General features: G+C 34.4%; 3 long non-coding RNA genes across 7 annotated transcripts; 1 reads left to right on the plus strand and 2 right to left on the minus strand.

The window, feature by feature from the left end:
• LOC113337532 lies at positions 1-1,329 on the minus strand. The gene is made up of 2 exons (XR_003354292.1): positions 356-1,329; positions 1-243 (listed from the first exon to the last, which is right to left on the minus strand). It is a non-coding gene; the product is annotated as an uncharacterized LOC113337532 (long non-coding RNA).
• Positions 1,330-4,810: 3,481 nt separating this feature from the next.
• LOC113337539 lies at positions 4,811-8,103 on the plus strand. Of its 5 annotated transcripts, none has more exons than XR_003354297.1 (6): positions 4,811-5,215; positions 5,329-5,444; positions 6,543-6,712; positions 6,803-6,925; positions 7,285-7,426; positions 7,662-8,103. It is a non-coding gene; the product is annotated as an uncharacterized LOC113337539 (long non-coding RNA). The 5 variants fall into 5 exon arrangements; XR_003354295.1 differs by having other exon boundaries at positions 6,543-6,574; positions 6,659-6,925; XR_003354293.1 differs by having other exon boundaries at positions 6,543-6,925.
• Positions 8,104-8,825: 722 nt separating this feature from the next.
• LOC113337556 lies at positions 8,826-10,012 on the minus strand. Its single transcript, XR_003354298.1, has 2 exons — positions 9,811-10,012; positions 8,826-9,147 (listed from the first exon to the last, which is right to left on the minus strand). It is a non-coding gene; the product is annotated as an uncharacterized LOC113337556 (long non-coding RNA).
• Between the last annotated feature and the right edge of the window lie 13,218 nt (positions 10,013-23,230).

Below are 23,230 nucleotides of genomic sequence, written 5' to 3' on the forward strand. Positions count from 1 at the left end.
TAGAAAAAATAAAATCCCGTTTATTTGGTAAAAGAAATTAGAAGAGGAACAAGATTGATACATCCATTTCAACTTCAACTTTGAGAAGATTAGAGTTCTTTGAAATATCACTGGACAAGCTTAAAAACACGGATCGATTCTGCAACTTAATATCATTCAATCTGTTCTTTTAGATTTTAGCTCTGATTTTGAGGTCAATAGAGTTCTCGTTCCGGATCTAATTCCTTCCTCCAAAAATTGGTCCTGCATATATATACAAACAAGCAAATTCAAATTAGAACTATACATAATAAGGAAATCAAACTTAAGCAAAAAAATAGGATCAAGAACTAATCAACAAACCAATCAATAATACCTGATACTTCTGTTCCTTTTTCAAAGCTTAGATTAGTGGAGCAAACTTTTTTTCATTCCAAACAAACAAAAGTCCAGACCCATTGGAAAAATGAAAAACTATGACAACCATAGCAACATAAAGAACCAATCAATGAAACACATACCTTTGGTACCTAATTTAAGGGTACCCTCAAACAATCTTGTCTAGGACGTAAATTTGATATGTTAATTACAACAAATCGCTGAACACCACTATTACTACGATCATTATAGACTACTAATTTTTGAAAAATTGATTAAGGCTCTTTGCCAATTTCTGATGAACAAACAAAACTAATTTCTGAAAATCATCAAACAACAAATAAAATCACTTGGATCTAAATAAATAAAACCCCCAAAATGAAAGAAAAATGAAGAACAATATGAATCAAACCCAAAAGGAACTCACATGCAAAATAAAACCCAGATTTCAATTCTTAATCGATAAGCTATTAATTCAACATACAACAAAAATTGAACATGAAAAAAAATGAAAGAAAAACATAAACTAAGTCGAATAACCACAAATCTCAACTCTTCAACAATCATTAGAGTTGAAATCAGTAAAGGTTGAACATTTTAAACAAATCCCTAACTGAACAAGGAGGAAAAAATCAGCTTCAATTAAGTAATATTCCAAACTCCTCAAATCATCATTGGAGTCGGAATCGGTTACAAGTTTAACTATTTAGCAGGAAATAAAGATAGATCACATTAAACCATCTAAATCAAAGTAAAAATGTCTACCAAAAATTGAGAAAACTTGACGGGAAAAGAATTTTAAAGAGCGATTCAAAAAATTAATCAGGTGATACTGGTGTTTGTTCAAACTTCATAGAGATAGATGTGAAGACTATGGATTTTTTACTGTGAGAACTAGTTGAGAAGGAGAAGAGAAAATGGAGATGAGGTAGAGAAAGGAGGCGGCGACGGAGAGAATGAGGTAGGGTTAGGTTTTTTTCTTTCTTAACGATTTATTTATAGAGTAAACAAGATGCTCCATCCCAAGAAATATCTAACGACATTTAGGGCCCAGATTATTGCACGTATATTTTGCACGTGCACTTCATCTCTATATTTTTGGAATGGGAAAAAATATGTTTATCTAATTTAGGAAATATAATTCCGGATTTTTAATTTGCAAAAATATAAAGTTCTGAAAAGTCTACGTCTCCAAAATTGTGAGAATCCATAAATTAATGTTTTTTCTATAAATTAAGAAATAATTGTTTAACTAAAAAAAAATTCTCAAAATATCTTCCCTAACATAACTAATGTGATAAATGATAATCCCAAAAAATATCCTCAAAAATTTCTTTCCAATTACCTTTTCTTACTTCTCGTTAAAAAGTGAAAATATATTTTTTCTCATCGTAATTATCGAATTGAATTTTTGAATTTCACGTTTTGAAAAATCACAATTATCACCACCATTGAAAACTGCAATTTTCATAATTGAGTGATAATCGCAATTATGAGTCATTGAAATTCCAACTTTCACGATTTTGTGATAATTGTTCCAATGAAAAATATTTTATGGTAAAAAATAAAAGTTACGCGAAAGCCGATGTTATCAATTTGAAATTTTAAGTTTTCACATAGTAATTTTCACGTTTTGCAATCACTTACATTGTGAAAAAGTTGCAATTATCACTACTATTAAAAACTCCCATTTTTACAACTATGTGATAATCATAATTATCAACCAATTTTCACAAGTTTGTGATAATCTTAGTTTTCAAATGAATTTTCAATGCAAAAAAGTTATCAACTCTTTTGTTTAAAACTGAGAACTAAAATTTCATTCAATTTGGAATCAAATTATTTAAACCCTAACTTTAAAAAGGGAAAAAGAAACTGAAAAAGATTTTTTTTCCACTTTAAAAAAATTAGAAAGATCCCAGATTAAAAGCCTACACCATAATAGCTTTCTTGTTCTTGTATTATTACTTTTCTCTTAAAGGGTGTGGATACCTGGTATGGCATCGTCAAGAACTCTCGAACTCAGATCAAAAGGGTATGAATACTGATGGTAAACAATAGGTCAACCAGGTATGATACCGAGTATGGTTACTTTTGGCAGTTGTGAAATCTGATCCAAAAGGTATGCATACATGTGTGCGTACGTGCTCTTCGAAGTTTGCGAAGTCATATCAGAAGGGTATGGATACCAGGTATCAGTATCGTCAAGAAGTCCCGAACTCATATCAAAAGAATATGCATACTGATGGTAGGCAGTTGGTTGTTTGCTTGGGATATTTCTTAAAAGATAAATAAGAAAATAATTTGTGAACAATAAATTGGTTTAACTGAGTTTGCTAAATATATATGAATATCTATTGCTCGAATATATTTCAAGAGTTTAAACAAGACAAGTTTGAACCTGAAATTGTCTTAGAAGTGTGTACAATTATTTGGTTTGGTAACTTAATTTCTCTCGAATTCCATCGGTTTCTCTTGTTATCCACTATTTTGATCAAGTGCCCATCGACCTTGGTCAACTTTGGTCTTTGTTACTCGATTTCTCTCGGACTCCATAGATTTTATTGCTAGATTTAGAATTCTGCTATAGATATTTCGATGAGATCAAAAAAAAGTATATTTTAGTTCATACAGCTAGATTTAGAGTCCTTATACAGATATTCCGATCAATCAGAGATAGGACGAGGGATATTTTGCTCCACATTTCTAGATATTGACATTCGATATACATTCCAGCTATGGAACTAAGCAGATTTTGGGGTATTCATTGTTAGATTTTGTGTTCCGATATAGACATTTCGACTAATTAGAAGTCATAAGGGGCATAGTTTAGTCCACACTGACCTACAATAGAGTTTACTGAACTAGGATTTATTAGTGGAAGAAAAGAGAATACAATTTCACAAAACATAAATTAGTTCGACTGAATTTTCCATCAGCTCAATTATACGCAACAACAACAATCCAATTTCACATGTATGGATACCAGGTATGCGTACCACTAAGTCATTTCGATCTATAGCTACGCCGGTACGTGTACTGAGTACATGTAATACGACTCACGAGTTCACAAACTTATTTCTTCTTTTTGACTTCCTGAGGTCTTATTCCTATTTATAGTAGTCAACTCCATGCCAAGTTTCGATTCAGAGCCAATTGTTGGATTAATTGTTTTCACGGATTTTCCTATTTATAGTAGTCAACTCCATGCCAAGTTTCGATTCAGAGCCAATTTCTTTCTCGAAGTTGATGAAATTAGGGTGTGTTTAAGGTTTCAGAGAATATAAATTAATCTTATTTATTCTTTTTTCCTTCCTGAGGTCTTATTGTTTCATTTTACGGTCTAATTTCACCTTTTTAATAAGGTTTTGGAGAATATTTTGATGGAATCTTAATTATAGATGGTTTGATTCATTGTTCTTACGGAGTTTCCGACTTATAGTAGTCCATTTCCGACCAGGTTTCGATCTCGAAGCCACTTTCTTTCTCGAAGTTGATGAAATTAGGGTTTGTTTAAGGTTTTGGAGAATATTTTGATGGAATTTTACTTATAAATGGTTGGATTCATCGTTCTTACGGAGTTTCCGACTTATAGTAGTCAACTCCAGGCCAAGTTTCGATTTCGGAAAAATTTTCTTTCTTGAAGTTGACGAAATTAGGGTATGTTTAAGGTTGCAGAGAATATTTCGAAGAAATTAATATTATTTCTTTTTTTTTTCCTTCATGAGGTCTTATTGTTTCATTTTATGGTCTTATTTCGTCTCTTTAATAAGGTTTTGGAGAATATTTTGATGGAATCTTAATTGTAAATAGTTTGATTCATTGTTCTTATGGAGTTTCCGACTTATAGTAGTCCACTCCCGGTTAGGTTTCGATCTCGGAGCCACTTTCTTTCTCGAAGTTGACGAAATTAATGTTTGTTTAAGATTTTTGAGAATATTTCGAAGGAATCTTACCTGAAAATGAATGAATTGATCGTTCTTATGAAGTTTTAGACTTATAGTAGTCCACTCTCGTCCAGGTTTCCAGTTTGCATGTCGTTATAGCACAATTGAAGTTCGTATCAAGATTAAGCTTCATATTTATCTATTTTGATAATGTACTAAAGCTACTTCATGACCTGTATGACTAGTCCAAATTACTTCATGACATGTATGACTAGTCCAAATTACTTCATGACTTATGTGACTAGTCCTAATTCAAAATGGAAACACAAAAGCACGAAGAAAACACACATACCTGGATCTGTATGATTTTAATTTGGCCAATGGAAAACCAGAGACTTTACATAAACAAATCCAGAGCGTTGGATCAATATGGTACCCCCAATAGATCACATAAGAGTCTCTCCACCAAATCCAATCCGTATAATAAATTATGTGGCAATAGAAAACCAGAGAACTTCATCCTACGAATAGATTTTCAAAATACCAAAAGCGCACGGATCAGTTGCTTATCCAACGGTGGTGCCAAATTGCCGCCCAAAACATCTTGTGTGGAAAATTTGGAGGGAATTTTGGACGCGTTAGTTTGAATCTGCCGCCCAAAATAATTTTGATTGAAATCTAGATTCTGATAGAAACTTTAAAATTGAAATATCAATCAGAAACCCTCGAACTTTCTCCGCTCTCGTTTTGAAACCTAACTCTTTAGAATTGAACTCCTCGAATTTCACATCTTCGATTTCTCACCTTTCTTTCTCTGTCTCAATTCGTCTATAAAATCCTCCTTTTCCCCTAGCCCTTTTCTTCGAATTAAAGAAAAAGTGATGATTTTCTGCAAAGTGGGTTTCATTTTCTGTAATTAGGGTTGATACTTTTGAACTGAGTGTTGGTGTAATAGGGGAAATCCGATTGAAGTAGGTTTTGTAAATAGAGGCAAATCTTTGTTCTTTGGATATGCTTGTAATTTGTTTGATAAAATTACTCTGAGAATTTTCTCTCATATTTGGTTAGTTGATTTTTTTTTCAGATGGAAATTGGATAATGAGATTGTTTGAAAGGGAATCAGAAGATGAACTGGAGAATTTTAGTCACCACTACTGAAAGCTCACGTTTCAGATGAATAACTTTCTCAGAGAGAAAAAGGTATAATCACTTTCTTCGTTGAAGTTTGTAATTGGATCGATTTCAGTTTTTTTATTTATATTTGATTGTGGGTATATTTTTTATGTTATGGTTCAAGGGCTACCAGAAGTGTCACTGAGTGGTAAAGAATTGTTGTAAGAATGGGTATATGGATTGATTTTAAGAATGATTATAGAACTATGTGTATCAATTTTATGCAGACTGTTTGGTGTTTTCAACTATATGAAAAGGGTTTGGTTTACAGAGGCTGTAAGGTACAGACTATATGTCAAGATATCTAGCATTGTCGAACTGAAATATATGTCATATGTGATGTAGTGAGTTCAAGGATATTTTCATTCCCAAAGTTAAAATCGATGGAGATTCGCGTACATCGGCTATGTGATTAATTGAATTTCTGATGAATTTCAACTTCATTCAATGAATTCCCCTTTTAATGCAATGTCCAAGCTTTTTATTTTTTCTTTTCGTATTACAAACCATCTTGCACTTGGGATAATTTCTAAGAAATTATCTCTGCAAGATATTCTGATTGTATGCAAGATAGTCTGATTGTGATTCTTAGAGTTTGGAAATTATGGGGCTAAGTTGTTGCTGGACCTTACTGTTGGCAGGAGAGTATTACTGAATATTCATGTGTGGTTGGAATGCTGGTTACAAGGCGTTATTGTTTAGTCAATTGAAACTTCTGATGTTAATGTCATTCTTTTTCGCCTTGTCTGCTCGAAATAGGGCCTTTCTTTACTTTCCGATCCATTTAAGCTTGGACATGTAACATACAAACTGATTTCCACACCTTCATGTCATGGTGATCTATGGAGTTCAAGCCTATCAAATACTAGTGGTAGTGTGCACCCCTTTATCCGCCTCTACTTTAAATTTCAGTTTTGAGTAAATCTTTATTATATTTGTAGTTGTAGTACTGGTGTTTATGCTAGTTGAGAGCACATGGTTGGATCATGTATTAGCTTCTAATTTATATTCTTTGGTTTGAGTTCTGAATTCTACATATGTTACAGTTAAGTTTCTCAAGAATTTCAAGTACTGTTGAGAAGGGTGGTGATATAGTCTAACTACAGAACATTCTTTGTATTCCAGTGCAGGGCTTCCCAACCAAAGGATGCGTCATGGTCTAACTGTGCCAAAAACTGATTGATGTAGTGGGGTTTTCAAGTCTTTTGGTTTTCTAATCTGTAGTCTGTTTGTTTCTGCAGGGATTGTTGAGATGGAATTGGAGGTGAATTAAGATGCTGGGATGAATTACTACCGTATGTCTTTGGACTAATCTTGAAGAAAAAATCCATGCAAGATATTCTGATTGTGATTCCGACTGAGGATTGGAGTGCTTGCATTTACAGGACAAAATTAATTAAGTCATTGAAATTCTCATTACTAGAAGCTGTGGTGCCATTAGTAAGCCTGGAATTACTGGACTTTTTGGCGAGTGCATGCTTTGCCTCATTGCTACTGTGGACACAAAGGTGAATAATCTCTCACTCAAAGCTTGAAGTCAATGATATATGATTATCTCTCTATGATGTTCGATTCCTTATTTTATCTTACTACTCTCGTAATGGCCGCCTTTGTAGCATACACTTTACAGTAGTTTAAGGAAAACATGTGTATTTGCAATTAGTAGAGGAATTGAAGGATTTGTGGGGACGTGGAGGCTTGTAGGTCCAAAAGTCACGATTCCCATGTTCTGTTGGAACATTTGTCACTGATAGCAATTTGTTGAAATTTTCCAGATAATCTGTGTGAAGAAATGACTGAGTTATATATGTTTTTCAGAGTGTTGTGTGTTGGGGTCCTTGATATGGCTGATTTTGACAAACTGCAGGACAATATTGCAATCACATTTTGCAAGTTAGGAAGGATATTTCCCCATATTTTTTTCCGTGATGACGCATTTTCATTCATCTAGCAGAACAAGCAAAGGTTGTTGGTCCAGTGTAGTATAGTTGGATGTTTTCGATTGAGAGGTACGAAAAATATCAATGTCTTTCTTGAACATGAGATTCTGCTGTAATGATTTTTCAGTCATGATACTAAGAGCAAATATTCTATACTTGGGAGAACTTCACAACTACAAAAAGACACCAACTAATTTGTTGATGCAATGCACATTTAACTTGTTGCTTTGCACCAGTAACAGGGTTATTATGTTTTTACATTTGAGAGTGTATTACTCATTCAATTGGTCAATTGTGTTTCCAGGAGGGTCTGCCAATCATGTTTTCTGTGTGCAACAAAATAAAAGGGAGAGGGAGAAAATGTAGAAGAACAAACACAAGATATCTTGGAGCCCGCAAAGCTACCGAAGTCGACGCTTGCAGAGTGGCCTCCGCGAAACTCTGCATTTCTAATTTATCAACTGTTACTGACAAAGTATGCAGTGCAGGCCTCTTAGAGAGTCTCAAGCAATTTGTTTTCCCCCTTTCAGTAGGATATAATCTTAATACATGATTTTCTTAAAGTGTTCTCATGATAACAAAAAATATGTAATGTTAAACTGCTTCAACATATAAAATCCAACAGTGGAGTTTCAAAGTAAAAACAGAAATGTTGTAATTTGTTTATACAGGAATCTATGTACAAACTGTTGTAATTCATGAAAAACGTCAAAAAAATAGCTTTTGAACTGTTGAAACTTAGGTCAGTTGCCAACAATAGAGAAGGAAAGGATATGACAGAATTTGGAATGTAATATTGAAATTGTTGATCTCAATGTTAAAAGTTTCAGATTTTCACTGGAATAATGTGTTGTTGGATTTGTAAAAGAGTTTGGTTAAATTATAGTCAATTTCTCATGTTAACTTTTTTACAATTTGTGCATTCAAGCATTTGATCATAGTGAATCAAATCATTGATTTGAATGAGTTTTCATGTTTCCATTGAATATATCCAATAAAGACTCCCTACTTCAAAAGCCGACTTCACTTTTAACCAGGTGGTGGCCGCTTAAACTTGGTTGCTCAAACAGTTGTACCAATCTATACGTTTTTTTAGTTGCTATGAGTATGTGCCTAGAAGTGAATAACTATTTGAGCACTTTTCAAGCTGCTATAGATACCTTGAAAAAGTGATGCAGCGAGCAAACACATCTGGTCGTGGCTGAATATTAGTGGACATAAATTTGTAGCGGCCAAATTATCCGGCAGTTGCAACTTTGGATGCTTAAACCCTTAAAGCGACTAAAATTCTGGGCTCTTGCTAAGATTTTGGTCGCTTAAGGTAGGTTTTCTTGTAGTGTACCAATTATTACCAAATATCATGTTCTAAGTCCAATAGATAAGAATTAAGTTACATAACTCAATTTCTTATCAAACTGATATGTTATGACAATTCCAAATTCCAAATCTGATAAAATCTTATGAAAAATACATTCAGATCCAATCGATATTATTAATAGGAATTCTTAGAATATGATAATTCCAGAGATCAACCTCTAAGATTACTTTTACTTTGAGAAAGGAAGTGTAACTTGGATGTGTACTTGAAGATGCAAAAACATGCACAACCACACTGCACACTAATATGGCTTTTTCTAAATCAATCAGTCATGTAAATGCACCAATTTTATTACAGAAACCCCAAGGCGCTAGTGGATCATCTGAACCTTATCTCGGCAGGTTGCCTTATGACTGCTTCGGTTGCTTTACGCAACGAAAACCTCAAGGAATTTCGTTGCTGACTAACCAACCTGCAATACGTTCCAAGTCATAATTAGTACAATATAAAAGATTTTATGTGACAACCATTAAATCATACAAGGTTGTTGCACCTCATCTTAGTAGGTTTTTAGAATCTGATTCTAAGATGTAATGCTCACAAGTCTCTCTTTATTTTCTTTCTCATAGAGAGGTTTCAAAAAACTAAAATAACAGGTAGAGATTTTGAAAGTAATTCTAAATTCAATAACGAAAAAGCAAGGAGATAAAATTGATGATATAGAAGAACTTTGCAATTGACAAACATTATAATCACCAATCATTTCAAAGTCACCTTTGGCTTATCATCAGATTCTTAGGTCTATGACAAACTCTATCTAGCTACCACTGCAATCTTCAAATATGACTCAACCAGGAAGCTGTATCCTGTATAGGTAGCTCATCACTAAGCAGATTGCTCAATCATAACCATCATCAGTTTTACTAAAAGTAAAATGTGAAATTTGGCTGAAAACTTGAATTTCATCGTTCATGACTTTTATAACCATAATCACATAACAAGATCAAGTATTCATATTACAGAGAACCCAACAAAACTGAATCTTCTTAGAATAAAATCTGAAATTGTTATTAAACTGAAACATTTAGATCTACTGATGTAAAAGAGAGTATAGGGTGTAAAGGAGTATCGTAACCTTTTCCGAATTCTCCTGAGGGGATCTTAAGTGTTATTTTCTTTTGTAGAAACCAATTGACTTTTTGAAACGGCATCCAATTTTAATTTTGAGAGGAAATATCATAATGATGGTGTTTGATTGTCTGTGTATATAGATGTGGGGATCATCCCAATCATCCATTTCTTGAATAGAAAAACTCAAAATGAAAGATGTTTTTAGATTTTCCCAGAGATTCAGAAAACCAGAGACAAACGAAGGTGACGATGTGTTAATTTATACTCCCTCCGTTTCACAAAAACAGTCCGCTTTGACTTTCTCAAAATATTAAGGAGACCATACTATTTTACTTGACTACCTTTAGTTACTTACCTATTTTATTTTAATAAAAATGCTAGCAATAAAGACTATCCAAAACTGTTGTGAGAATTATAAATGCGAAATATAAAAGGAAAATTTAAAAGATATTGAATTTATGAAGTATAAATTTTATAAGGAATTTAATTTTTAGAGTTAAATGTATATTTTCTTAAAAGGAATGAAGGATATATTTGTTTACTCAATTATACTAAATTCTTTAATATTTTAGATTGGGTCACGTTAAAAATGGATTTATGATTATAAAGAATTCAAGGGTATATTAGAGAGTTTATTGAAAAAGTATGCCTATAAACAGAGTCTGGACACAATTTTGAAACTGACGAAAAAGAAATAAAGGACGGTCTTTCAAAAACAGAAGGAGTATTTAGTTCAGTGAGAGAGTCGCTTACAATATATAGGTACATCATAAACCCTAACGGGTGCCCTTATCAAGGATAGTAACAACCTCCGCAAGAGGCACTCCCCACTTAACATAGATAGAAAACGTGACTTAAAAATCCGACAAGTTTCTTTGAGCCAGACCAAGCACTGTAATGCACATTTTCTTGGCTGAAAACCCAGAATACAACTAAGCCAAAGCGAGCAAAATAGTGCTACCATTGTGGGTCCTTAACAAGGACAATATAGAGTTTAGGCCCGTTGGGGCAAAGAAAAGAAATTCACTCCGTTACTTTGTAATAGGCCAATTGGCCTATAAATAAATATTTCAAAAAAAATAAATCAGTTTCCTAATTTGGAAAGTCAAATGTTATTTTAATTTTCTGGGACCACTTTTCTTTTAAGTTCTTTTGATGACAAGTGTTATGTGGACCATTTCACTTATTTCTTTGGCTGACAAGTGTCATGGGGACCATTTCACTTCATTTTTTTTTATTGACAAGTGTCTAGAGAACCACTTTCAATAATTAGTTCTCTTAATTTCCTTAATTTTCTCAAAAAAAGAAACTGGCATATTAAAAAGTAACTGAGAGAGTAATGGAATTACCAGCTTTACCGAGGATTATATTATTCTTACTGCGTGTTCGATTCAAGGTATCGACAACCCAGGAACTGAATTTTCATGAATAAATTCTGGATTCAAATTTTATCGTTCGGTTCAAGATATTACATTGTCTGAATTTCCATCAAACTTTATTCCTTGTTTTTATTATGTTGTTGTGCGCTAGTTTACCATACTCTCAAACATAATATAGTAAAAAGATATTAAAGTCTCTTCTAGTTTCCATCAACTAGTCTTCTTTCATCCTATCCGTGTTACATTAGTTTCTAAAAAGAAATTTTCTGAGCTGCACGAAAATTACTTTTCAATAGAATGGCCGGATGGAAATCCAACTCTCTATGACCATAACTGGTAAATATTAAATATGTTCTCATATCATGTTTTTTTATTAAGATCGATGAGTATACGAGGAATTATATTTGGGGAGGGGACAAATACTCCAGGAAGATGCATAATATATAAGGCTCATAGTGTGTAGTCTTTTCGTCAATGAGCAGTGCCTTAGTACGAGAGAGATATAAAGGTTAATGAATATAATGATTTTTTTCTTACAAAGTGGTAGAGTCATGCCGACGACGTGAGGCAAGAGAAGAACTCATTTATCAGATATAAATGTAGCATAACCTAAGAGTAATAGGCCATACACATGGACCAAAGGCCCTATAACATCCTACCATTAAAAACAAATCCACTCCTTATATCGTGTTTGGATACACATCTAGAAGTGCTTTTTGACTTCTAGAAGTCAAAAAGCAAGAAACTAGTTTAGGTGCAAATTTGAGAACAACTTCTAGAAGTAAAAAAATCGACTTTTTGTAAAACAAAATATCCAGCCTTCTGACTTCCGCTTCTGGTAGGGCTGTCAATGGGTCCGGGTCCTCCCGGGTATCACAAACTTATTCCGGGTACTTAAGTCCGCGTACCCAGTTGGTTATTTTCTAAAGTTGATTTTTCTTGAACTTAAACTTATATTAACCAAGGAATGCAAGTTTGCAAACCGTGGCTATAAAGTTCATGAATCGATTCAAGTGAATCAAATCGTTTTTGCTTCGATTGTGTCTTGTATACTTCTATAAGATCTAAGCAATTGAACAACTCTCTAACTAGCTTCATTTGAGTCATTTGAACTAGTTATGGTAAAGAAGAATATGGTTGATATGAAAGTGCTCATATGGCTAACCATTTGGTTAACTACTGTTGAACCAACTAGTGTTTGGGTACGGTTACACAAACCTAAATAAACGTGCATTTCATTCGTGTGTAACAAGCTAAGTTTCGATCTAACGGTTGAAAGATATTATCTTGAATCTAATCAGGTTTTCATCTAACGGTTAATATTGAATGCTTTGTTACTAAGCTAACATTGATTGCAAACCCTGATTTAGAAGACTATATAAGGCAGAACTCTATCAACTGGGAAACATAATCCCCACACCTCCTGTGAGATACTAGTTGTATTAGCTAGAGTCGATTCTCCTTTAACCTTAGGTTTCTTCTCGAGACCAGTAGGTTAACGACTTGAAGACTTCATTGGGATTGTGAAGCCAGAACGATACTACTTTTTTGTAGTTGTGTGATCTGATCTTGTTGTTTCTATCGTAGTTGAGTACAATCGTAAGATTAGCCTGAGATTGATATCTCCGATAGGCAAGATATAAAATTAGTCACAAACACCTTCGTCTCGTCGTTTGGGATTCCGCAATATCTTCCTTCGCTAGTCGATTAAGATTATTGTGATGTGATTGGTAATTCTAGGCTGTTCTTCGGGAATATAAGTCTGGGTCATTGATTGGTTCATGTTCACCTTGATTTATCAAAAGACATAACAAAAACTCGTAGGTATTTCTGCGGGAGACAGATTTATCTATTATCGTAGACTTTTCTGTGTGATACAATTTTTTTTATTAAAGTCTTCGACTTTGGGTCGTAGCAACTCTTAGTTGTAGGTGAGATCAGCTAAGGGAATCAAGTGCGTAGTATCCTGCTGGGATCAGAGACGTAAGGAGCGCAACTGTACCTTGGATCAGTGTGAGATTGATTGGGGTTCAACTAAAGTCTAGATCTAAGTTAGTTTGTAGTAGGCTATTATCTGTAGCGGCTTAATACAGTGCGTGTTCAATGTGGACTAGTTCCCGGGGTTTTTCTGCATTTGCGATTTCCTCGTTAACAAAAATTCTGATGTCTATGTTATTTCTTTTCCATATTATATTTTGTTATATAATTGAAATATCACAGGTTGTGCGTTGAATCGATTAATTGTGAAATCCAACCTTTGGTTGTTGATTGGAAATTGACACAGATTCCATCCCCAAAAATCATATTTTGACTGCGCCTCACTTGATCCTTAATTATTGGTCTTTGGTACCGTTCCAGTGATTTCTCTTGTATTCAATTAGACTCGTAGATTTCTATTTGCTTGAGTAAGTATTGAATCGAGAAGGTGAGATATAACTCTTTGATATACTTTTGTTAAGATTAAGTCTGACTGTCTTGTTGATTCTCTTAAAAGTATATTGGAGTTAGCCAATACAGATTTCTAATCGAAATATTGGGTGTGGTTGTTAGACCCCCGCTTTTTCACCATGAAAATAATTTCTAGAGTTTTCGGTTATTTTCAAGAATCGGTAGTTTGGATCTTGCTTTTTTCTCTTGATTGTGGCCATTTTCTAGGATTTTCGGTTATATCGACCAGAACCGGGAGTTAATTTTTATGGGTGACTCCCGATTATGTATCTCTGCTTGCCACTGAACCCAAAAATGGATATAATCGGTAGCTAGGTTTTATTTCACCTTACGATTGTAACATATGATTAAAACATGTAGGGAGACACAGATTCAATAGAATAACAAGATACTATATATAATATTTCACTTACGATTTCCATAATCGTTAGTTAGACCAATACAAAACTACTGATTATGTAAGTTGTAAAATTTGAAAACTTTATGATTTTGATGAAATCCAATTTCGGGGTTACGTTGTAATCGGAAGTAATGTTATTTCTTTGCTACAGATTATGTTCAATCAGTGGACATTTTAGATTGTTTTGTTCCGATTATATATGTCTCATGACATTATTAATTTCTGAACCCAAATTGATGCATAATCGGAAGATAAAACTGTAACCTTGCTTCCGATTTTTATTAACCGGAAGCAAATCATTAACCTGTGCTTCCGACTATGGACAATCGGAAGTTTATATTTTATTTATGACTTCCGATTTTGTGGTTTGTAGTACAATTCTTACGAACAAATTTTATTGTTTAAGGAAATGAGAGGTAATAAATACCAAGGTATAATTGTTCCAGGGACTCATCAAAGAGGGGGAAAGAAACTAAGCGCTAGTGAGCGCAGAGAAAGGAATCAAAAAGGAGTAGAACCAAGCGCTCCAGAAATGGGTCTATAACCACTAACCTAGTCTTAAATTGGCACTAGAGAACACGGATTGGGAGAAAGGTATAGCGAGAGGAATAAAATACAAGTTCAATGGCAACCGTTCAAGGACAAAGGAGCAGCAGTTGGTTAGCTTGAGGGAGAAACTAGACGCGATGAAAGCCTCAGAGGTATGTTTTTATCCATACAAAGAAGATCGATCTTGTAGACATCTAGTGGGTCGTTCTGAGTTGTGTCGCTATTTTGGACCATTATGACACCACACAAGTTATGTGATGTACAACGGCTCAAGGATGATGCGACAACATGGTGATTGCCAAACAGTACCATGGAACCACATACACGGCAAGTTCAAGTTGGACGTGGAGCATAACAAGTTTGAAAATGACACCGTCAAGGTAGTTTACTCTAGTACACCATTTGTTATTGAGCATTGGGATAAGAGGATGGACTTCATGGTGAACACTGGTAGAGCTGTCAATGGGTCCGGGTCCTCCCGGGTATCACAAACTTATTCCGGGTACTTAAGTCCGCGTACCTAGTTGGTTATTTTCTAAAGTTGATTTTTCTTGAACTTAAACTTATATTAACCAAGGAATGCAAGTTTGCAAACCGTGGCTATAAAGTTCATGAATCGATTCAAGTGAATCAAATCGTTTTTGCTTCGATTGTGTCTTGTATACTTCTATAAGATCTAAGCAATTGAACAACTCTCTAACTAGCTTCATTTGAGTCATTTGAACTAGTTATGGTAAAGAAGAATATGGTTGATATGAAAGTGCTCATATGGCTAACCATTTGGTTAACTACTGTTGAACCAACTAGTGTTTGGGTACGGTTACACAAACCTAAATAAACGTGCATTTCATTTGTGTGTAACAAGCTAAGTTTCGATCTAACGGTTGAAAGATATTATATTGAATCTAATCAGGTTTTCATCTAACGGTTAATATTGAATGCTTTGTTACTAAGCTAACATTGATTGCAAACCCTGATTTAAAAGATTATATAAGGCAGAACTCTATCAACTAGGAAACATAATCCCCACACCTCCTGTGCGATACTAGTTGTATTAGCTAGAGTCGATTCTCCTTTAACCTTAGGTTTCTTCTCGAGACCAGTAGGTTAACGACTTGAAGACTTCATTGGGATTGTGAAGCCAGAACGATACTACTTTTTTGTAGTTGTGTGATCTGATCTTGTTGTTTCTATCGTAGTTGAGTACAATCGTAAGATTAGCCTGAGATTGATATCTCCGATAGGCAAGATATAAAAGTAGTCACAAACACCTTCGTCTCGTCATTTGGGATTCCGAAATATCTTCTTTCGCTAGTCGATTAAGATTATTGTGATGTGATTGGTAATTCTAGGCTGTTCTTCGGGAATATAAGTCTGGGTTATTGATTGGTTCATGTTCACCTTGATTTATCAAAAGACATAACAAAAACTCGTAGGTATTTCTGTGGGAGACAGATTTATCTATTATCGTAGACTTTTCTATGTGATACAATTTTTTTTATTAAAGTCTTCGACTTTGGGTCGTAGCAACTCTTAGTTGTAGGTGAGATCAGCTAAGGGAATCAAGTGCGTAGTATCCTGCTGGGATCAGAGACGTAAGGAGCGCAACTGTACCTTGGATCAGTGTGAGATTGATAAGGGTTCAACTAAAGTCTAGACCTAAGTTAGTTTGTAGTATGCTATTATCTGTAGCGGCTTAATACAATGCGTGTTCAATATGGACTAGTTCCCGGGGTTTTTCTGCATTTGCGATTTCCTCGTTAACAAAAATTCTGATGTCTGTGTTATTTCTTTTCCATATTATATTTTGTTATATAATTGAAATATCACAGGTTGTGCGTTGAATCGATTAATTGTGAAATCCAACCTTTGGTTGTTGATTGGAAATTGACACAGATTCCATCCCCAAAAATCATATTTTGACTGCGCCTCAACTATATCAACTGTACTTGATCCTTAATTATTGGTCTTTGGTACCGTTCCAGTGATTTCTCTTGTATTCAATTAGACTCGTAGATTTCTATTTTCTTGAGTAAGTATTGAATCGAGAAGGTGAGATATAACTCTTTGATATACTTTTGTTAAGATTAAGTCTGACTGTCTTGTTGATTCTCTTAAAAGTATATTGGAGTTAGCCCATACAGATTTCTAATCGAAATATTGGGTGTGGTTGTTAGACCCCCGCTTTTTCACCATGAAAATAATTTCTAGAGTTTTCGGTTATTTTCAAGAATCGGTAGTTTGGATCTTGCTTTTTTCTCTTGATTGTGGCCATTTTCTAGGATTTTCGGTTATATCGACCAGAACCGGGAGTTAATTTTTATGGGTGACTCCCGATTATGTATCTCTGCTTGCCACTGAACCCAAAAATGGATATAATCGGTAGCTAGGTTTTATTTCACCTTACGATTGTAACATATGATTAAAACATGTAGGGAGACACAGATTCAATAGAATAACAAGATACTATATATAATATTTCACTTACGATTTCCATAATCGTTAGTTAGACCAATACAAAACTACTGATTATGTAAGTTGTAAAATTTGAAAACTTTATGATTTTGATGAAATCCAATTTCGGGGTTACGTTGTAATCGGAAGTAATGTTATTTCTTTGCTACAGATTATGTTCAATCAGTGGACATTTTAGATTGTTTTGTTCCGATTATATATGTCTCATGACATTATTAATTTCTGAACCCAAATTGATGCATAATCGGAAGATAAAACTGTAACCTTGCTTCCGATTTTTATTAACCGGAAGCAAATCATTAACCTGTGCTTCCGACTATGGACAATCGGAAGTTTATATTTTATTTATGACTTCCGATTTTGTGGTTTGTAGTACAATTCTTACGAACAAATTTTATTGTTTAAGGAAATGAGAGGTAATAAATACCAAGGTATAATTGTTCCAGGGACTCATCAAAGAGGGGGAAAGAAACTAAGCGCTAGTGAGCGCAGAGAAAGGAATCAAAAAGGAGTAGAACCAAGCGCTCCAGAAATGGGTCTATAACCACTAACCTAGTCTTAAATTGGCACTAGAGAACACGGATTGGGAGAAAGGTATAGCGAGAGGAATAAAATACAAGTTCAATGGCAACCGTTCAAGGACAAAGGAGCAGCAGTTGGTTAGCTTGAGGGAGAAACTAGACGCGATGAAAGCCTCAGAGGTATGTTTTTATCCATACAAAGAAGATCGATCTTGTAGACATCTAGTGGGTCGTTCCGAGTTGTGTCGCTATTTTGGACCATTATGACACCACACAAGTTATGTGATGTACAACGGCTCAAGGATGATGCGACAACATGGTGATTGCCAAACAGTACCATGGAACCACATACACGGCAAGTTCAAGTTGGACGTGGAGCATAACAAGTTTGAAAATGACACCGTCAAGGTAGTTTACTCTAGTACACCATTTGTTATTGAGCATTGGGATAAGAGGATGGACTTCATGGTGAACACTGGGAGACTTGTCAACCACAATGAAGAACATGCTCCATGATACATGGAGTGGTACCGGGAGCATTCTCATTTTCGTGTGATCCGTAAAGCAAAGACGATTTTAACGGGCTCCATTTACAAGTGTATAATCGTAAAAAAACCACCAGGTTATGATAGACTGGTGGATATTATTATATATTTTCCCTTTAATATTACGACTCATTTTTTTTAGGTAAACTCCATTTGATGTTATGTAAATCTTTTTAGTGGCTTAATCAGATATAAACTTGAAACAAATGTGTTGGCTTAGGAAATATTTAAACCAACTAGTTCTTGGTAAAGCAACACAACTGCAGGACAAGGTTTAGAAGCAGCAGAAATGCATCATGTACATTGTGCAGGTGGTGTTCTTTACCCTCGCTAAATATCTCTTACTTTCTTTTGTTTAAGTATATTTTCATGAGCTTCTTACTTAGTTAGATGACAATGTTGTGTAGGTCCAGCGCATAACCTTATACCTGTTACATTATTGCGACAGATTGTTAACATTGTAGGACATCTAGGTTACCGATTTATAGATGTATAAATTTCTTCCTGATATGTGTATAAGTGCTAGTTCTAAGTCTTGCTAGACTGTTAACATTGTTGGGTTGCTAGGACTGTAAGTTCTCATTCTTTACTTGTGTACAGCTTCAGTGTCTGCATTCTTTTCTGCTTATTCACTACTTCTTGATTTATAGTCTTATTGTTTTATTTAGGTTTGTCTAGGTAGGACATATAGGTTTTATCTTCTTATTGTTATCTTCTGTTGCAATCTTGGCTGATTCATTTTATCATCTTCTTTTGAAGATTCCTCGATGTAAAAAGATGTAGCTCGAATAAGCTAATGAGTGGATGACAACTTCAAATTGGTATAGGGTTTTCATTGGATACATTTCATCATGAATTGAAGAATTTGGGTGGTATTGAATGTGGATGGGAAACTGTAACAAAAAGTATACAATAAGAAGCCCAGGTCCATTGTAGAAGAAATAAAAAGTATCCCAAGTCCATGATAATGACCTGGACCACCCATTTTTTTTAATTGTAATAAAAGTTTTATCATTGAAATAACTGTAACAAAAATTGTTAAGAAAAAGCAACGCGTGTCGTTCTCGTAATTGTTGTATATCTTTAGACTAACTGTTGCAATATGACACGTGTCGCATTTTAACAATCAGATCCATTGTTGCTATTAATTATTATAACATTTGATAATTGTGACTTTAGTGACATGTGTTAACATTTGAATTTAGTAACAGTTATATGTGTTACCAAAACTGTGACAAATACGACACGTCTCGCGATCTTAAAATGAGGTCAATCGTGGCTATTAATTATTAATATGTGACTTATCAGCCTTTTGTCACAGATAAGCCGTTACAAAACACCACAATTACTAATAACGGCCTATTTAGAACAGTTATAACCGTTACAAATTCATTAAGTAACAGGTATAGCTTGTTACAAAATCCTGGAAAGGATAATCTCAAAGATTACTCATTTAAATTGAGATGTACAATTTTTTTTCTTTTCTTTTTGGGATTGCGTATTTACATAGATCATGTATTGAAATTGAATTGATACATCTAGCAATTGCTACAGGATGTATCTTAACAAATTTCTTGTTAAATTGAAACCATGATTGAACAAATTTATAGTCTCGTTTAATATCACAAGGCTCTTATATAACTATTTCAACTAGATTACTGCTGGAGCAGCGGGGACGACGAAGAAACAAACCTAACAAGAAGTAAAATGATCACCAGAACAACTTTTTATTGTGAGGCTCCGAACACCATATGCCGCCATGCCGGTCCTAATATTTTAAGGTTCTCACGTTGAACTATCAGCCTCATCCACTAATCAAACTACATATGCTACAATTACAAGAAAATAATTGTGCTCCCGCATTTCCCCCTTTATGGCTTATGACACTTCCAAATTAAGCTTCCAATTTTGCACATCAAAAGGAATTTTTGAAAGAGACATTCCCCACATCAAAAGGAATTTTTGAAAGAGACATTCCCCACATCAACATAAAGGAACACAATTATGGGCGTGGAAGATCATATACTACTCTCATTCCATGTTGTTGTGTATTTCCAGGATTGACTTCGCTGCCAACAGCTATCATAGTATGTATGACTTGAAACTTGCATTCTACAATAATAAGAGTCGTTCTACACAATTGTTAAACTTGTAAATTAGTCCAAGTGTCAACTAACGTGGTAAGGTATTGTTCATCCACGTTATAAGTGAAACACATCACTCAATTACGTCCGTTAGATCGTCAGCTACTATTTTTTAAAACATAAAATTCATTTGATATACATCTCTGTGACTCTTGTCTCTCTCTAAAAAGCAATCTTTTTATCCATCTCCATCGTCATTTTCTTTGGATTTAATCAGATCAAAAGTGATTGATATATCCAATGAAGGGGTTGTTTCATGTTCTTCTATGATTCTATAGAGAATAAAATTTGGTTGTTAAACGAGATGGAAATGGATATCACTGGGATGTGTATCATCATCAGATCTATTGAAGAAGAAGAAGAAGATATTCACAATCAACATAGTAATCAATATTTTCACCAAAACCCATTCTTAATAATCTGATTTCTCCAGCAAAAACTGTTTAATTTCAATTCTACCTTTCAGTTTTTGATAGGAAGTATTTGCTCAATTAAGTTACGGATTTAGATGGAGTTTGAATTTTGTTAGCTTTAGAGTAACTGTAAGTCGTCTTTCCGAGCTCTGTTTTTTTACAGGGTTTTTATTGGCTATGTGATGAGAAATCTGCACTTTGTCGGTCACAAAGAATGTCCCAAACTTTTCAAATTGAAATTTCTGATTTCTCAATTTCACAAAATTAACATGAACCCTGAAATAATTGATCCAATTCATCGCAAATTTCCTTCGAATACAAACAATCAAACAAATTAACAGACTAAACTTTTTCAAAATCTCCATTACATTGTTCGCAATCGATCAATTTCAGCTGCTCTGTTATTCAAAAAAATAAATAAAATTCATTCTCAGTTCTTAAAATCCAAATCAAGAATTCAATAAGAGATAATTCGACTTCAAATCAATGCCAATAGAACATGGAAGTCACCATTTAATCTATTGATCTCTTATCTAGCATTCAAAAAGGTAACTCTTCTATCTCTGAGTATATTATCAAGATTAAGGAAATGTCTGACTCCTTAGCTATTGTTCTACAACCTGTATCTTATCTTGAACTTGTCTCCAAAATCTTGCGTGGATTGGGAGCTGATTGGACAAGTATTTATACGGCTGTCACTGCCAGAACCTCTCTACCAACCTTTACTAAACTTCATGCTTCCGTCTCCATCATGAGTCTCATCTGCAATATCTTCAAGGTCTTCAAACTTCTGCATCTAACTTGAAAAACTCCAATGCTTTCTTTGTTGGTTCTCAATCTACTGGCCGTGGCCGATCTTCAAATCGTGGTCGTAGCTCCTTTAATGGTCGTGGAAATTGGAACTCAACGGGTAATGGTCGTTGTCGTATGATAAGTGCCTAGTATCAATTTCTTATGCTATTCTTAGCTATTTCACTTGTATTTTCTATATATTATGCTTTGTTTTTGTAGATACCATAATCTCCACCATACACGTGGCGACCATCAACAACTGAAGAAGGATAATATGAAGCAGCACAGTGTACCATATCAAGCCCAAGACTGCTTCAGTGTGACGCCAAGGTCACTTTAGTAATGAACCAAACATCCCTCCCCTTTATAAGCAGATGCGATTAGGTTTAGGGGGGGGGGGCTTCGGCTTTCTCTCTCTACCTCTCTGAACTTCATCAATGGAGTTTTTCTTCATACCAGATGTAACAAATCTAATACTTAATAAACTATCCCATTAGCCCCGTGGATGTAGACAATCCGTCGAACCACGTATATTGCTGTGTTAATTTTTATTTTATTTTACTGCACTTAAGCTTGTTCATGATTTGATTTCGTATCTTGTTTTTAGTTATTACTTTATCATGTGTTTCAATTGGTTGTGCAACCAAATTAAGGGTGTTCACAATTTGGCGCTAGAATCAGGCTATGGGTAAAGAATTTATTCTACCTGTGTTTTAGTTTCTTAAGCATTCTGCTATTATTCGAAATTAATTTATTTCTATCATCTGAATTTCATTGAATCGTTGTTTTCAGACGGAAAGTTTGTTTGGCTATCATCAAAATCCAACGTTTACCATCGAAAACCATCATTATTATTTTTTCAGTATTTTATCAATTTTCTAAAAAGATTTTCAATTATAAAACCCATTTTTATCCATTTCTTTGAGAGTTCAGTCAAGACTCTTCGTTGCTTAATTTTTCCCTTCGTTTTACTTTTGCCGGTGCACTATAAAATGGGTATTGTTATACCATCGTTTCCTTTGATATTAGCTTTCAAAAGAACGATTTCACAGTTACTTAACACTTTGTCTTACCATTGCTAGATCAAGCCTTGATCCACCTTTCAACTGTTTGAAAAAATGATTCAATTGTAACTCAAAATCTGTTTGTGAAAAGATTACAATGAAACCATTATTTGAACTGGTTTTTTATGGGTAATTTTAAGGCAGGTCTGTTGGTCTACAACCCAATACTCTTCATTCCTAGTTGGTGTGAACGGATTTTTTATGAACTAATTGATCTTTGCCGGAATATGCACCGGATTTGTTATTTTTATTGCATCCATTCTGTCTCCCTTCATTTCTTGCTTTATTTTTAAAAGAACAGAAAATGAAAGTTTCTGCATTTTTCCGGATTTAGCATTGTTTAGCCCAAGCTCTTCGTTTCGAATAGAGAATTCTATTATTTCTTTCAAAACTTTAAGATATTATTAGTTAAACCACTGTATTTTCTCTGACAAACTACTTTATCATGTCTTATCTTACTGATGTCCTAGTCTTTATGAATTAATCTGACAAGTTTTGTAAGGTCTGACAAACAAGTTTTCAATTAATCTTGTCTCTACTTCACACCAAAACGATGCAAGCTCTCAACGATGCTGTAAAGACTCCTCGTAACCACAACAGTAGGTGGTCAAGACGATGAGATGCTACATATATGTAGCTCAGTTCCTCCAGTAGACGATGATGGCAGGATCGAAGTCCAAGGCCAGAGTTCACT

Source organism: Papaver somniferum, chromosome 1, assembly GCF_003573695.1.
Source record: "Papaver somniferum cultivar HN1 chromosome 1, ASM357369v1, whole genome shotgun sequence".
Taxonomy (NCBI): Eukaryota; Viridiplantae; Streptophyta; class Magnoliopsida; order Ranunculales; family Papaveraceae; genus Papaver; species Papaver somniferum.